The sequence below is a fragment of the Mesoplodon mirus genome, assembly GCF_964341445.2.
Source record: "Mesoplodon mirus genome assembly, chromosome: 4".
NCBI classification, from domain to species: Eukaryota; Metazoa; Chordata; class Mammalia; order Artiodactyla; family Ziphiidae; genus Mesoplodon; species Mesoplodon mirus.
In genome coordinates, this window is record NC_138979.1 from 83,279,619 (window position 1) to 83,295,098 (window position 15,480).

Genomic DNA, 15,480 nt, shown 5'->3' on the forward strand with positions numbered 1-15,480 from the left:
AGAAACGCCTTCCTGCCTCTGAGCCCGGGAACCTCTCCTTCATTGGGACTCCATAGCACTGAGCATCTGGAAATCCTGCTTGACATTTGGCATTTAGTTTATGTCTCCGGAGGGAAGGAATGCATTTTCAGTTTTCTTTGATTCATCCCCGTCTCTGCCAGCCAACAGTCCTCCACCGGCCGAGCAGCAGTTAGTTTGGCACTAGGTCCAAAAAGGGTCTCGATGCATATGTGTAGTGATGGGGTGATGGTGGCAGTGGCGGGATGCAGAAACTGTGAGGGCCAGGGCCTGTGCTCTGCCTGGCATCTCTGGGTACACCCAGGTATTCCTAAATCCGTGGCCCTTCTGTACTGACTCACACCTCACCTTTATTCCTCCACCCTTCTGTTTCCTCATCTACTGAATGCAGACAGTGCTAAGTCATATTTGCCTCATTGCCCACAATTTGAAAAGGACATGCTTTCCCCATAACCTCTTCAGGGGCTATAGGATTAAAAGAACAGTCAAACATAGGAGTTAGCAGTTGAGGGCCCAGGAGGCGACCAGGCATCCCTTTCGAAGCCTCTTGCCTCCGGTATGACCACGTCGATGGGGTCATGAGCTGCGCACACAGCATGGCTCCTCGGCAAGTGTTGGGGGCTTCTCTGGATCACTGATGGTGACTGACGCCCAAGGGGCCTGTGCAGCTGCTCATGAGAGCAGGGCCCAGCAAGGATGCTGTGGGCAGCACGTTGCCCTAAACCTCCGAGCTGGGTCGTGGTTCTTTGGGCTTGCAGTGTGTCTCTGTTTTGTGATATTCGACACCCCCTCAGATCTCTTTTTCTGTTAGCTGGTATCCAGCCTGTTGTGGCAGCTGGGAAGTTTGTCAGTGAGACCCGCCCGGAGTCACTGAGCTGACAGTGGAGGAATCAGGACGCGAATGGGAGCCTCTTGACACCTTCCATGCTCTTTCTTCTCCGTTTCACTCCCGCTCAGAAATGGACGCTGTCCTCAGGGCAGGAGGGCAAAGTGTGGCAGTGCCTTGGGCACCGTAACAGTGCTGTGCCTGTGTCCCTGTCACCCACACGAGTGGCCGGTCGCTTCCTCATTTGGTGGCTGCTGAAGTGGCTTTAGTATCTCAAAGTGTGGTCCATGGACCAGCAGCAGAGATGTCAGCTGGAGTGTGTTAGAGCTTCAGGGTCCTGGCCTCATCCCAGGTCTGCACCAGATCCTAGCCCTCCTGTACTCACTGTACCTGCTTTTCCCAGGAATTGCCGTGCCGGCATGAGACCTGTGTCGTCAGAGCTGCCTGCTGAGCGAATGGTCATCAGTCAAGGTATGCGTGTCAGTGGTCCAAGGGGCCCCCTTCCCAGGCACTCAGTGATTGAAGGGGGGACCCCCAGGTGGGCAGCCCTGTGCTCTGAGTGCAGGGGTCAGAGTCACTGCATGATACTCACCATCCCCCCCAAGGGCCTCCTTAAGACCCATGGACTGACTTTAGGCCCGCATGGCAGGCACTGAAACCCAGTGGGGCCCACTGCCCTGAGGACACCGTGTCTGTGGCCTCTCCCCATTCACAAGACCCCCTTTGACCCTTCGTTCTCCTGGTGACCCTGTCCTCCAGGTAGGCAGTCTTCCACAGAGCTGATCCAAACCAGACACTCAGCTGAAAGCCTAGTCATTTCCCCTAATGCAAAGAGAAAGGAACCCGCTTTATTAATAGCATACATTCCAGAGGGCATTCATCTTCAGGCTTAACGCCTAAGCACGGAGGGCCCAAGTGTTCTTAAAAATGCTCTCAAGAGGTGCCAGGAGTCCCTCTACCATTGGGGACATTCTCCTGTAAACACACACGTGCCCAGGAGTGGAAAGCATTGTCTTAGAGAAAATGGCATCAGCTGGAACCTAAACTGAATTCAGCCTAATGCAAAATTCATGCCAAAGGATAGCAAATGAAAGATAGTTTATTAATCCGGCTTATTCAAGGCTCCTAAGAAAGGCTCAGGCAGCAGGAGCAGCCCATGAATATTCTCCATGCTAATTGGAACTGTGCTTCAGGCCTCTGTTGGGCAGAGGCAGGAGGGGGCAGAGGGTTCAAATTCCCCTTTGGAAGCAGAAGAGCGGCAGGCTCCTGTGCAGCCCACCTCCCGGTGTGTCCTCGCCCCGTCTGGACAATTGGATCTCGGGCCTCTGGGGCACGCACTAGTCAGTCTGTCCCCTGTGCTCCCTCCTACAGCTGCTCACACGTGGGCAGGATCTGTATGGAGATGCTGTCTTGATGAGGATCAGGGACAGGTGTCCACGGCAGTGGGCTGGGCACTGGCATCCCAGCTCTGTACCTACCAGCCATGTGGCTTCAAGGACATTTTTCCCTTGTTGGTTTTAGTTTCCTCAGCCATCACAATGTTCTAAGGACTTCATGAGTGCAAAGTTAGGAGTGCAAAGTTCCTAGCAGGGGTCGGGTGAGTGCTCAGGATGTGGTAGCTGTGTCACATCAACTCCTATGATGGTTCCCACTGATTCCCTTTCTTGATGGTGGCCTAGGCTAGTCACTTGCTTTAAAACGTTTTCTTAGACTTTTTTTAAGTTTAGTTTTAAGGTCTCAGCAAAACTGAGAGGAAGGTGCAGAAATTTCCAGAGACACTCCCACCCCCCACCGCATTCATAGCCTCCCTGACTATCAATATCCTGCACTAGAGTGGTGTATTTGTTACAACTGATGATCCTACACTGACATGTCATTATCACCCAAAGTCCAGAGTTTACAATAGAGTTCACTCTTGGTGTCGTACATTCTGTGGGTTTGGACAAAGGTGTAATGACATGTATCCATCATTATAGTAGTGCACATGGTATTTTCCCTGCCCTAAAAATCCTCTGTGCTCCACCTATTCATCTCTCCCTCCCTCCTAACTCCTCACAACCACTGAAAGGATCTTTTTACTGTCTCCATAGTTTTGCCTTTTTCCAGAATGACATACAGTTGGAATAATACTGAATGTAACTTTTTCAGACTGGCTTCTTTCACTTCGTACTATGAATTTAAGGTGCCTCCATGTCTTTTCATATCTTGATGCCTTATTTCTTTTTGGCATTGAATAATATTTCATTGTCTGGATATATCACAATTTTTTTTTATCCATTCGTCTACTGAGGGACGTCTTAGTTGCTTCCAAGTTTTGACAATTATGAACAAAGCTGCTGTAAATCTGTGTGCAGGTTTTTGTGTGAACATATGTTTTCACCTCCTTTGGATGAATGCCAAGGAGTGTGATTGCTGGATCATATGGTAAGAGTACGTTTAGTTTTGTAAGAAATCACCAAACTGTCTTCCAAAGTGGCTGTACCATTGTCCTTTTTTTTTTTTTTTTTTTGCTGTATGCAGGCCTCTCACTGTTGTGGCCTCTCCCGTTGCGGAGCACAGGTTCCGGACGCACAGGCTCAGTGGCCATGGCTCACGGGCCCAGCCGCTCCGCGGCATGTGGGATCCTCCCGGACTGGGGCACGAACCCGTGTCCCCTGCATCGGCAGGCGGATTGTCAAGCACTGCGCCAACAGGGAAGCCCCCATTTTCCATTCTTACCAGCAATAAGGGAGAGTTGCTGTTACTCCACATCCTCCCCAGCATTTGGCGTTGTCAGTGTTCTGGATTCTGGGCTTTCTAATAGGTGTGTAGTGGTCCTTTCTGTTGTTTTAGTGGCTCGATTTAATACATAGAACACCACAAAGGTGACAGGGTGCCCCTTCTGTGATTAGGTTACGAGAGACAGTGACTCCCATCTTGTTAGCTCTCTCTCTCTCTCTGGCTCTCTGTTCACCAGCTGCCCTCCACAGAGGTCCATGTGACAAGGACCAGGGGAAGGTCTCCAGGCAACAGCCAGTGAGGGACTGAGGCCCTCAGTCCAACAGCTTGAGAGGAACAGAATTCTGACACCAATCACTTGAGTGAGCTTGGAATCAGGTCCAGATGAGTGCAGCCCCAGCCATACCTTCAAGGCCGCCTGGGAGAGACCCAGACACAGAGGGTTCAGCTAAGCCACACTTGGATTCCTGACCCACAGAAACTGTGAGACAACAAATGTTTTTGAGACAGTAAGTTTGGGATAATTTGCTATGCGCAGTAGCTAACTGACACAGTAGCCATTACAGTATGTTTATTATTATAATTGTCCTAACCCCAGTTAACGATATCAAAGGGGTGCATAAATAAAGCACAGGGAAGGGGAATTTCTAGAATACTGATTCTCAGCCTCCATACTTATTTACTACACTTGGCTTGAGCCCCAGAGAAGGTTAACCTGCATCCCCAGCAGAAAAAATGTTATTATATGTCACTAGCTGACTACTGAAATGAAGCAAGGAACTTTGAAAAAATGCTGAGTTCTGGGCCTCATTGGAGAAGATTCTGATTCAGTAGACTAAGAGTCAGACCAGTGACCTGAAGTTGAAAAAAATGGCCTCAGGTGTTCTTTTTTTAAAATTTTATTTAGTTATATTTTTGGCTGTGTTAGGTCTTCGTTGTTGCGCGCAGGCTTTCTCTAGTTGCGGTGAGCGGGGGCTACTCTTCATTGTAGTGCACGGGCTTCTCATTGCTGTGGCTTCTCTTGTTGAGGAGCACGGGCTCTAGGCACAGGGTCTTTAGTAGTTGCAGCACATGGGCTCAGTAGTTGTGGCGCATGGGTTTAGTTGCTCCACTGCATGTGTGATCTTCCCTGACCAGGGCTCAAACCCGTGTCCCCTGCATTGGCTGGCAGATTTTTAACCACTGTGCTACCAGGGAAGCCCCGGCCTCAGGTGTTTTAATCATCATTCTGGGTTGGGAACTCCTGGGTTAGGTGATATTTGCACTATTTAGCTAATGTGCACATTTCCTGAAGTGTCTACCTCATATTTAAACAGTGGATTTTATTTCTGACTGCACATTACAATCACCAGGGGAGCTTTTAAAAAAATACTTTACCTGGGCCCCACTGCAGACCAATTAAATCAGAGTCCCTGGGGTAGGGGGGCTCTGGCACTAATATTTTTAAAAGCTCCCCTGTTGAATCTGATAGGGTTAAGATCTTCTGTGTTAAACCTTTAAAGAACACATAGAATTTACTCATCACCTGCGTTTAGAAGCTGCTTTTGATTATTGTCTGTTTTTAGTCTCTCATAGAGCTAATTTGTTATTCAGGATGTGAGTTTTTCAATCTAGCCTGATCCGTGTAAACCACTTGGGGTCTGTATCTCCCTTTGATCTGAAGGCTAGACTTCCATAAAGGTGGTTGAAGATGGCTCTTGCTTTAAAAAGGTTTTTTGGGGCAGCTTCACCCATCATTGGTTGATTCATTGGGCTTATGGAAGAACTGAGCCCTTAAGTCTTTTCTGCACACACTGCTCTTGAAATGATCTCCTCTACCAGGTGTTTTTGCTGGTGATCTTCTTGATGGTTGTGACCAGGGATGCAGTGGGCCTGGGTCCTGGAGAGCTGATGGGGTGGCCGTTTAGGGCAGGTCAATAAAACAACTGTGCCTGTTCCACTGGACTTAAGCCACCCATGCTTGGTCAGCAGAGCCCAGCTGGATTTCAGCCCCACTCACTCCCTGGACCACACACCTCTGTGTGGGGCATGAACTCTTCAACCTCCCGTGGCAGGAGTGAGGCCCACATGAACCACAGGGACTGGGGTGGTGGGGAAAGAGGGGTTCCCTAAAGAGAAATTGAGATGCTGTTCCCCAGAGATGGGGACATGGGTGTTGGGTAGGCAAAACAGTGCTGTCTTAGACCTGAGCAAGAGGGGCCCACAGCCTGGTCCCTGTGCTTTAGAGGGCCCTTCTTAGGTCCTGCTTCAGGGTGGGGTCCCACAGGGTGGGGGCCAAGGGACTGCACCCTACACATCTGTGCCATACCACACTGTGCCTGTTGTCACCTGCCTGGTGGCCCAAACCCACTTTCAGGGCCCATGTATGTCTCTTCCCTGGGGCCAGCTCCTGAGGGCAGACCGCACCTCTAGTGTGTATACCCTAGGCCTGTGGGCCTGATCTAGGGGTGACAGGTGGTAGAGGGTGCCGATGGAGCTTGGACCTGTGGGCTGGGGTGTCCGCTTGCATGCATGCATGTGAGGCCCTTTGAGGAGCAGGGTGGGGCTGCGCTGAGCAGGGGTGGGCTGGGTGCTCTTGTGCAGGAGTTAGGGGCTGGATTTTCCCAGGTTGCCATATTCCAGAAACTAATCCTAATGAGTCCTGAGATTTGGAAGTCAAATATGGCTTTCCAGTCAATATGAATGTGTATTTGTTAAGGCAGGAGGCTAGAACATGTCATTTGGTGGTTTGTTGGCTTGATTTATTTTTTTAAAAATATGGATCCTTTAGTATACTTTATTTTTTAGTTTATTAATTAATTAATTTAATTCGGCTGAGTTGGGTCTTTGTTGCTGTGCGCGGGCTTTCTCTAGTTGTGGTGAGTAGGGGCTACTCTTCGTTGCGGTGTGCGGGCCTCTCACTGCGATGGCTTCTCTTGTTGCAGAGCATGGGCTCTAGGCGCGCAGGTTTCAGTAGTTGTGGCTCGTGGGATCTAGAGTGCAGGCTCAGTAGTTGTGGTGCACGGGCTTAGCTGCTCCGTGGCATGTGGGATCTTCCTGGACCAGGGCTCTAACCCCTGTCCCCTGCACTGGCAGGTGGATACTTAACCACTGCACCACCAGGGAAGTCCATTGGCTCTTAGATATTTGCTTACATGAGGGTGGCCTCCATTTGGACTCTGGATCCAGGTACTATACATGTGAGGGAAGGGCTTTGGCACAACCAACACATGGATCCAAAAGATGTCTATCCAGGAAGAACCCAAGGAAAGGCTATCTTGAACAGGAGGTCAGGGTAGAAATGAGGAATCATGCAGATGGTGGGTAAGTTCTTGGCTAATTTGAGGCAGGCTGCCATCTTCCTATTTATAAAACCTCCTGGAAGGAGCCTTGGCAACTGATCCTGCCAGAAACCTACAGTTTCCCTGGATTCTTGCTGATTTATTGGACCCCAAAGGACCATAGAGTTGGCCAAAAGTTTCCTTCCTTTCTCAACCCTCCAGCCTCACTCCCTAGTGAAATCAGCATTCACAAGAATTTAAGCCCTTGATATTCATCCCTATTGGCTGGCAGCTCTGGATTTCGTGTTGGGGGAAGATACAGCTGGATGCTGCGTCATAAGGATGGACAGAAGGGTCTCTCATCGTGAACCATGTTTTCCTACATTCGTTTTCAGCTAAGACTGAAGTCAGAACCACTTTTCTCCTTTGGGCCTCAGGTGTAGGAAACTGGAAAAAGTTCAAAAAACAGGGATCCAGAAGGACTGTCTTGCTTTGTCTTGAAGATATGCTTCCACCAAAGAGATAGACCTGCCAAAGTTACCTTAAGTAAGACAAGCATCAGAAGAAAACTGTAGGGGGAGGTTTGACATGAACCTGGCTTTGACAGGAAGCCTCTCCCTCCTCAACCAGTTAAAATGGATCTGACTATGGGCCCACGGATGGAACCTGGAGGCTGATGGTCAGTAAGGATTTCAGGGATAAATGACAGAGAGGAAAATGTACAGAACACTGAGGCAATGGGGCGGTTATCATTTATGGGTGGAACCCTCCTAGCATGTTGGAAGTGAGGCTGGATTTACAGAAGTTTTAAGAGTAGATCAGTTACCTGATGCAAGATAACTGATGTTACCACCATGGTTGTTACTTAGAGGGGCCAAATCATGTCCCCTCTGACAGTTCTGCACATAAGACCTAACATTTTTTGGGATGCTCCCCCCCACCCCACCCTGGCCACCACCATCATTATGGAGGAGTTCTGTACCCAAGTTGTCTTGGTGGCCGTCCTTTCTCCGTATCCGATAAACTGACTCTGGTTTCTCCAGATTTGCCAGCTCCTGGAAGGTGGGAACCTGCCACCTGTCTCTTTCTGCGCAAGCACAGAGTGACCTGCCGAGAGGGGTGGTCCCCTTGGGATGGAGGTGAAAATACTAGTGAAGGTTAAAGGTGTGGAGACAAGTCATCTGGATGAGTAGGTCTGGGTTACACTCCTGTTTCAGGCTCCTTGGGGAAGGTGCCAGAGCTGAACCAGTCAATACTAAGTGTTTCTTCTAAGAGGCTGTGTATGAGTTTCCTTCAGCTGCCGTAACAAATGACCACAAACTTAGTGGCTTAAAACAGTACAAATTGAATGTCTCACTGTCTTGGAGGCCAGAAGTCAGAGATCAAGGTATTGGCAGGGACATGCTCCCTCTGAAGGCTCTGGAAGAGAGTTCTTCCTTGTCTCTTCCCACTTCTGGTGGTTCTTCGGGTTCCTTGTTTGGTGGAAGCATCACTCCAATCTTTGCCTTTGTCTCCACATGGCTGTCTTCCCTCTGTGTATCTCTTTGTGTGTCCTTTTCTCTCCTAAGGACACTCTCATTGGATTTAGGAGCTGCTCAACCCAGTATTATCTCATCTTGGCCCTTACCTGAATTACATCGGCAAAGACCCTACTTCCAAATAAGGTCACGTTCTGAGATTCCATGTGGACATGCATTTTGGGGGCCAGTAATCCACCCACTACATGCTGTGAAGTACCTTTAGGAAGAACTTTGCTGCATGCTCTTAGAGATGGCCTTGGTCTCAGAAATGCTTGTATCAACTCCAAGGTTGGAACAAGGGTGTGTAGGGTGGAGTGGGGTGAGATGTCAGGCAGACATTTTATTGCCTGTCAGTTTACCTGCTAGGTGTTCACCTGATATTTGTGGCGATTAATCCTTAAAACAATGGTTCCAAAAACATGGCACCAAGGCCAGCAGCATCAGCATCACCTGGGAACTAGATAGAAATGCACATTCTACTACTCAGCCCTAAAAAAGAAGGAAATAATGCCATTTGCAGCAACATGGATGGGCCTAGAGATTATCACACTAAGTGACATAAGACAGAGAAAGACAAATACCATACGATACCATTTATATGTGGAATCTAAAATATGACACAAATGAACTTATCTATGAAACAGACTACAGACTACATAGAGGACAGACCTGTGGTTGCCAAGGGGAGGGGGGTGGGAGAGGGATGGATTGGGAGTTTGGGGTTAGCAGATGCAAACTATTACATATAGGATGGATAAACAACAAGGTCCTACTGTATAGCACAGGGAACTACATTCAGTATCTTGTGATAAACCAAAATGGAAAAGAATATGAAAAAGAATGTATATATGTATAACTGAATCACTTTGCTGTACAGTAGCAATGAACACAACATTGTAAATCAACTATAGTTGAATAAAATACTTTCAAAAGAAGAAGAAACCACTCCTTCTTACACCTTGATCTTGGACTTCTAGCCTCTAGAACTGTGAAAACATAAATTTCTGTTGTTTAAGCCAAAAAAGAAAGAAATGCACATTCTTAGGCCACCTGGGATCTGGTGCATCAGAAACTATGGGGATGGGCCCAAAAGTCCATGTTTTAACCCTCCAGGTCTTCAAGTTTGAGAAGCACTGCCTAAAACATCCTTGATCCTTTCAACAATCCTATGTGTTATCATCACCATGTGGATAACGAACCCTTAGGAAGGTAACATGTTCAAACTGACCCAAACCCAGCTTTGCAAAGCTGAAATCCACACCCAAGTCATCCCAGCCCCGAAGTCCTCAGAGCTTGCACCACATTCATCCTGCCTGTAAAGAAAATCCAGAATCTACTTTTATTTCCAGCTCCACCTAACACTCTTTTTTCCAAGGCAGTCCACCCCTTCTCCCTCTCGTGGTCATCTCTCCATCAAGGGGAACCTTCCCATTCCTGTTTTCTGAGTTTTGTCTGTGAACTAGTTAAGCTTTGAAGAGGCAGTAGCAAAAGCGCCCAGTATCATTTTGAGTAGCCGTCGCAAATAAGAAAACAATGCCAACAAGTCAATACAGTGTGAAAAGGGCAGTAAAATCCCACTAACTGGCTCCCTGTCTCAAGTTTTATACAATAAAATCAATGACTGAGGGGCTTCAAGATGGCGGAAGAGTAAGACACGGAGATCACCTTCCTCTCCACAAATACATCAGATATACATCTACACGTGGAACAGCTCCTACAGAACACCTACTGAACGCTGGCAGAAGACCTCAGACCTCCCAAAAGGCAAGAAACTCCCCACGTACCTGGGTAGGGCAAAAGGAAAAAGAATAAACAGAGACAAAAGGATAGGGACGGGACCTGCACCAGTGGGAGGGAGCTATGAAGGAGGAAAGGTTTCCACACACTAGAAGACCCTTCGCGGGTGGAGACTGCGGGTGGCGGAGGGGGGAAGCTTCGGAGCCCCGGAGGAGAGCACAGCAACAGGTGTGCGGAGGGCAAAGCGGAGAGTTTCCCGCACAGAGGATCGGTGCCGACCAGCACTCACCAGCCTGAGAAGCTTGTCTGCTCAGCCACCAGGGTGGGCGGGGCTGGGAGCTGAGGCTCGGGCTTCGGTCGGAGCGCAGGGAGAGGACTGGGGTTGGCGGCGTGAACACAGCCTGAAGGGGGTTAGTGCGCCACGGCTAGCCGGGAGGGAGTCCAGGAAAAGTCTTCAGCTGCCGAAGAGGCAAGAGACTTTTTCTTCCCTCTTCGTTTCCTGGTGCGCGAGGAGAGGGGATTAAGAGCGCGGCTTAAAGGAGCTCCAGAGACGGGCGCGAGCCACGGCTAAAAGCGCGGACCCCAGAGACGGGCATGAGACGCTAAGGCTGCTGCTGCCACCAAGAAGCCTGTGTGCGAGCATGGGTCACTCTCCACACCTCCCCTCCCGGGAGCCTGTGCAGCCCGCCACTGCCAGGGTCCCGTGATCCAGGGACAACTTACCCGGGAGAACGCACGGCGCACCTCAGGCTGATGCAACGTCACGCTGGCCTCTGCCGCCGCAGGCTCGCCCCGCACTCTGTACCCCTCCCTCCCCCCGGCCTGAGTGAGCCAGAGCGCCCGAATCAGCTGCTCCTTTAACCTCCTCCTGCCTGAGCAAAGAACAGACGCCCTCAGGCGACGTACACGCAGAGGCGGGGCCAAATCCAAAGCTGAATCCTGGGAGCTGTGTGAACAAAGAACAGAAAGGAAATTTCTCCCAGCAGCCTCAGGAGCAGCGGATTAAATCTCCACAATTAACTTGATGTACCTGCATCTGTGGAACACCTGAAGAGACAGTGAATCCTCCCAAATTGAGGAGGTGGACTTTGGACGCAAGACAGATTATTTTTTCCCTTTTTCTCTTTTTGTGAGTGTGTATGTGTATGATTCTTTGTGTGATTTTGTCTGTATAGGTTTGCTTTTACCATTTGTCCTAGGGTTCTGTCCATTTTTTTAATTACTTAAAAAATTTTTTCTTAATAATTATTTTTTATTTTAATAACTTTATTTTATTTTATCTTCTTCTTTCTTTTTTTTTTCTCCCTTTTATTCTGAGCTGTGTGGAGGACAGGCTCTTGGTGCTGCAGCCAGGAGTCAGTGCTGTGCCACTGAGGTGGATGAGCCAAGTTCAGGACACTGGTCAGCAAGAGACCTCCCAGCTCCACATAATATCAAATCGCGAAAATCTCCCAGACATCTCTATCTCAACACCAACACCCAGCTTCACTCAACGGCCAGCAAGCTACAGTGCTGGACAACCTATGCCAAACAACTAGCAAGGCAGGAACACAACCCCATCCATTAGCACAGAGACTGCCTCAAATCATAAAAAGTTCACAGACATCCCAAAACACACCACCAGATGTAGACCTGCCCACCAGAAAGACAAGATCCAGCCTCATCCACCAGAACACAGGCATTAGTCCCCTCCACGAGGAAGCCTACACAACCCACTGAACCAACCTTACCCACTGGGGGCAGACACCAAAAACAGCGGGAACTACGAACCTGCAGCCTGCAAAAAGGAGACCCCAAACACAGTAAGTTAAGGAAAATGAGAAGACAGAGAAACACACAGCAGGTGAAGGAGCAAGGCAAAAACCCACCAGACGTAACAAATGAAGAGGAAATAGGCAATGTACCTGAAAAAGAATTCAGAATAATGATAGAAAAGATGATCCAAAATCTAGGAAATAGAAAGGAGAAAATACAAGAACGTTTAACAAGGACCTAGAAGAACTAAAGAGAAAACAAACAGTGATGAACAACACAATAAATGAAATTAAAAACTCTCTAGAAGGGATCAACAGCAGAGTAACTGAGGCAGAAGAACGGATTAGTAACCTGGAAGATAAAATAGTGGAAATAACTACTGCAGAAAAGAATAAAGAAAAAAGAATGAAAAGAATTGAGGATGGTCTCAGAGACCTCTGGGACAACATTAAATGCACCAACATTTGAATTATAGGGGTGCCAGAAGAAGAAGAGAAAAAGAAAGGGACTGAGAAAATAGTTGAAGAGATTATAGTTGAAAACTTCCCTAATATGGGAAAGGAAATAGTCAATCAAGTCCAGGAAGCACAGAGAGTCCCATACAGGATAAATCCAAGGAGAAACACTCCAAGACACATATTAATCAAACTATCAAAAATTAAATACAAAGAACAAATATTAAAAGCAGCAAGGGAAAAACAACAAATAACACATAGGGGTATCCACATAAGGTTAACAGCTGACCTTTCAGCAGAAACTCTGCAAGCCAGAAGGGTGTGGCAGGACATATTTAAAGTGATGAAGGAGCAAAACCTACAACCAAGATTACTCTACCCAGCAAGGATCTCATTCAGATTTGACGGAGAAATTAAAACCTTTGCAGACAAGCAAAAACTAAGAGAATTCAGCACCACCAAACCAGCTCTACAACAAATGCTAAAGGAACTTCTCTAGGCAGGAAACAGAAGAGAAGGAAAAGACCTACAATAACAAACCCAAAACAGTTAAGAAAATGGTAATAGGAACATACATATCGATAATTACCTTAAATGTAAATGGACTAAATGCTCCCACCAAAAGACACAGATTGGCTGAATGGATACAAAAACAAGACCCATATATATGCTGTCTACAAGAGAACTACTTCAGACCTAGGGACACATACAGACTGAAAGTGAGGGGATGGAAAAAGATATTCCATGCAAATGGAAATCAAATGAAAGCTGGAGTAGCAATTCTCATATCAGACAAAATAGACTTTAAAACAAAGACTATTACAAGATTCAAAGAAGGACACTACATAATGATCAAGGATTCGATCCAAGAAGAAGACATAACAATTGTAAATATTTATGCACCCAACATAGGAGCACCTCAATATATAAGGCAAATATTAACAGCCATAAAAGGGAACATTGACAGTAACACAATCATAGTAGGGGACTTTAACACCCCACTTTCACCAATGGACAGATCATCCAAAATGAAAATAAATAAGGATAGACAAGCTTCAAATGATACATTAAACAAGATGGACTTAATTGATATTTATAGGACATTCCATCCAAAAACAACAAAATACACATTCTTCTCAAGTGCTCATGGAACATTCTCCAGGATAGATCATATCTTGGGTCACAAATCAAGCCTTCGTAAATTTAACAAAATTGAAATCATTTCAAGTATCTTTTCCGACCACAATGCTATGAGACTAGACATCAATTACAGGAAAAAATCTCTCAGAAACACAAACACATGGAGGCTAAACAAAACACTATGTAATAACCAAGAGATCACTGAAGATATCAAAGAGGAAATCAAAAAATACCTAGAAAGAAATGACAATTAAAACACAATGACCCAACACCTATGGGATGCAGCAAAGGCAGTTCTAAGAGGGAAGTTTATAGCAATACAATCCTCCCTTAAGAAACAAGAAACATCTCAAATAAACAACGTAACCTTACACCTAAAGCAATTAGAGAAAGAAGAACAAAAAAACCCCCAAAGTTAGCCGAAGGAAAGAAATCATAAAGAGCAGATCAGAAATAAATGAAAAAGAAATGAAGGAAAAAATAGTAAAGATGAATAAAACTAAAAGCTGGTTCTTTGAGAAGATAAACAAAATTGATCAACTATTAGCCAGACTAATCAAAAAAAGGGGAGAAGACTCAAATCAATAGAATTAGAAATGAAAAAGGAAAAGTAACAACAGACACTGCAGAAATACAAAGGATCATGAGAGATTACTACAAGCAACTCTATGCCAATAAAATGGACAGCCTGGAAGAAATGGACCAATTCTTAGAAATGCACAACCTTCTGAGACTGAACCAGGAAGAAATAGAAAATATGAACAGACCAATCACAAGCACTGAAATTGAAAGTCTGATTAAAAATCTTCCAACAAAAAAAAGCCCAGGACCAGATGGCTTCACAGGCGAATTCTATCAAACATTTAGAGAAGAGCTAACACCTATCCTTCTCAAAGTCTTCCAAAATATAGCAGAGGGAGGAACACTCGCAAATTCATTCTACGAAGCCACCATTACTCTGATACCAACAGCAGACAAAGATGTCACAAAGAAAGAAAACTACAGGCCAATATCACTGATGAACATAGATGCAAAAATCCTCAACAAAATACTAGCAAACAGAATCCAATAGCACATTAAAAGGATCATACACGATGATCAAGTGGTGTTGATCCCAGGAATGCAAGGTTTCTTCAATATATGCAAATCAATCAACGTGATACACCATATTAGCAAACTGAAGGAGAAAAATCATATGATCCTCTCAATAGATGCAGAGAAAGCTTTCGACAAAATTCAACACCGATTTATGATAAAAACCCTCCAGAAAATAGGCATAGAGGGAAGTTTCCTCAACATAATAAAGGCCATATATGACAAACCCACAGCCAACATCATCCTCAATGGTGAAAAACTGAAAGCATTTCCACTAAGATCAGCAACAAGACAAGGTTGCCCACTCTCACCACTCTTATTCAACATAGTTTTGGAAGTTTTAGCCCCAGCAATCAGAGAAGAAAAAGAAATAAAAGGGATCCAATTTGGAAAAGCAGAAGTAAAACTGTCACTGTTTGCAGATGACATGATACTATGCATAGAGAATCCTAAAGATGCTACCAGAAAACTACTAGAGCTAATCAAAGAATTTGGTAAAGTAGCAGGATACAAAATTAATGCCCAGAAATCTCTGGCATTCCTATACACTAATGATGAAAAATCTGAAAGTGAAAATAAGGAAACACTCCCATTTACCATTGCAACAAAAAGAATAAAATATCTAGGAATAAACCTACCTAAGGAGACAAAAGACCTGTATGCAGAAAATTATAAGACACTGATGAAAGAAATTAAAGATGATACAAATAGGGCCTCCCTGGTGGCGCAGTGGTTGAGAGTCCGCCTGCCGATGCAGGGGATACGGGTTCGTGCCCCGGTCTGGGAGGATCCCATATGCCGCGGAGCGGCTGGGCCCGTGAGCCATGGCCGCTGGGCCTGCGCATCCGGAGCCTGTGCTCCGCAACGGGAGAGGCCACAACAGTGAGAGGCCCGCATACCGCAAAAAAAAAAAAAAAAAAAAAAAAAGATGATACAAATAGATGGAGAGATATACC

The 15,480-nt window shown here is 46.3% G+C and overlaps 1 pseudogene across 1 annotated transcript in view; it reads right to left on the reverse strand.

Annotated features, from left to right (window-relative positions):
• Nucleotides 1-503: 503 nt before the first annotated feature.
• LOC309802861 (ankyrin repeat domain-containing protein 26-like) overlaps nt 504-15,480 on the reverse strand; it is a 143,317-nt pseudogene continuing 128,340 nt past the window's right edge. The window contains exons 32-34 of the transcript XR_014296158.1: nt 7,764-7,909; nt 3,741-3,980; nt 504-893 (exon numbers count right to left, since the gene is read on the reverse strand). The product of XR_014296158.1 is annotated as an ankyrin repeat domain-containing protein 26-like (transcript). The remainder of the gene's footprint in view (nt 894-3,740; nt 3,981-7,763; nt 7,910-15,480) is intronic.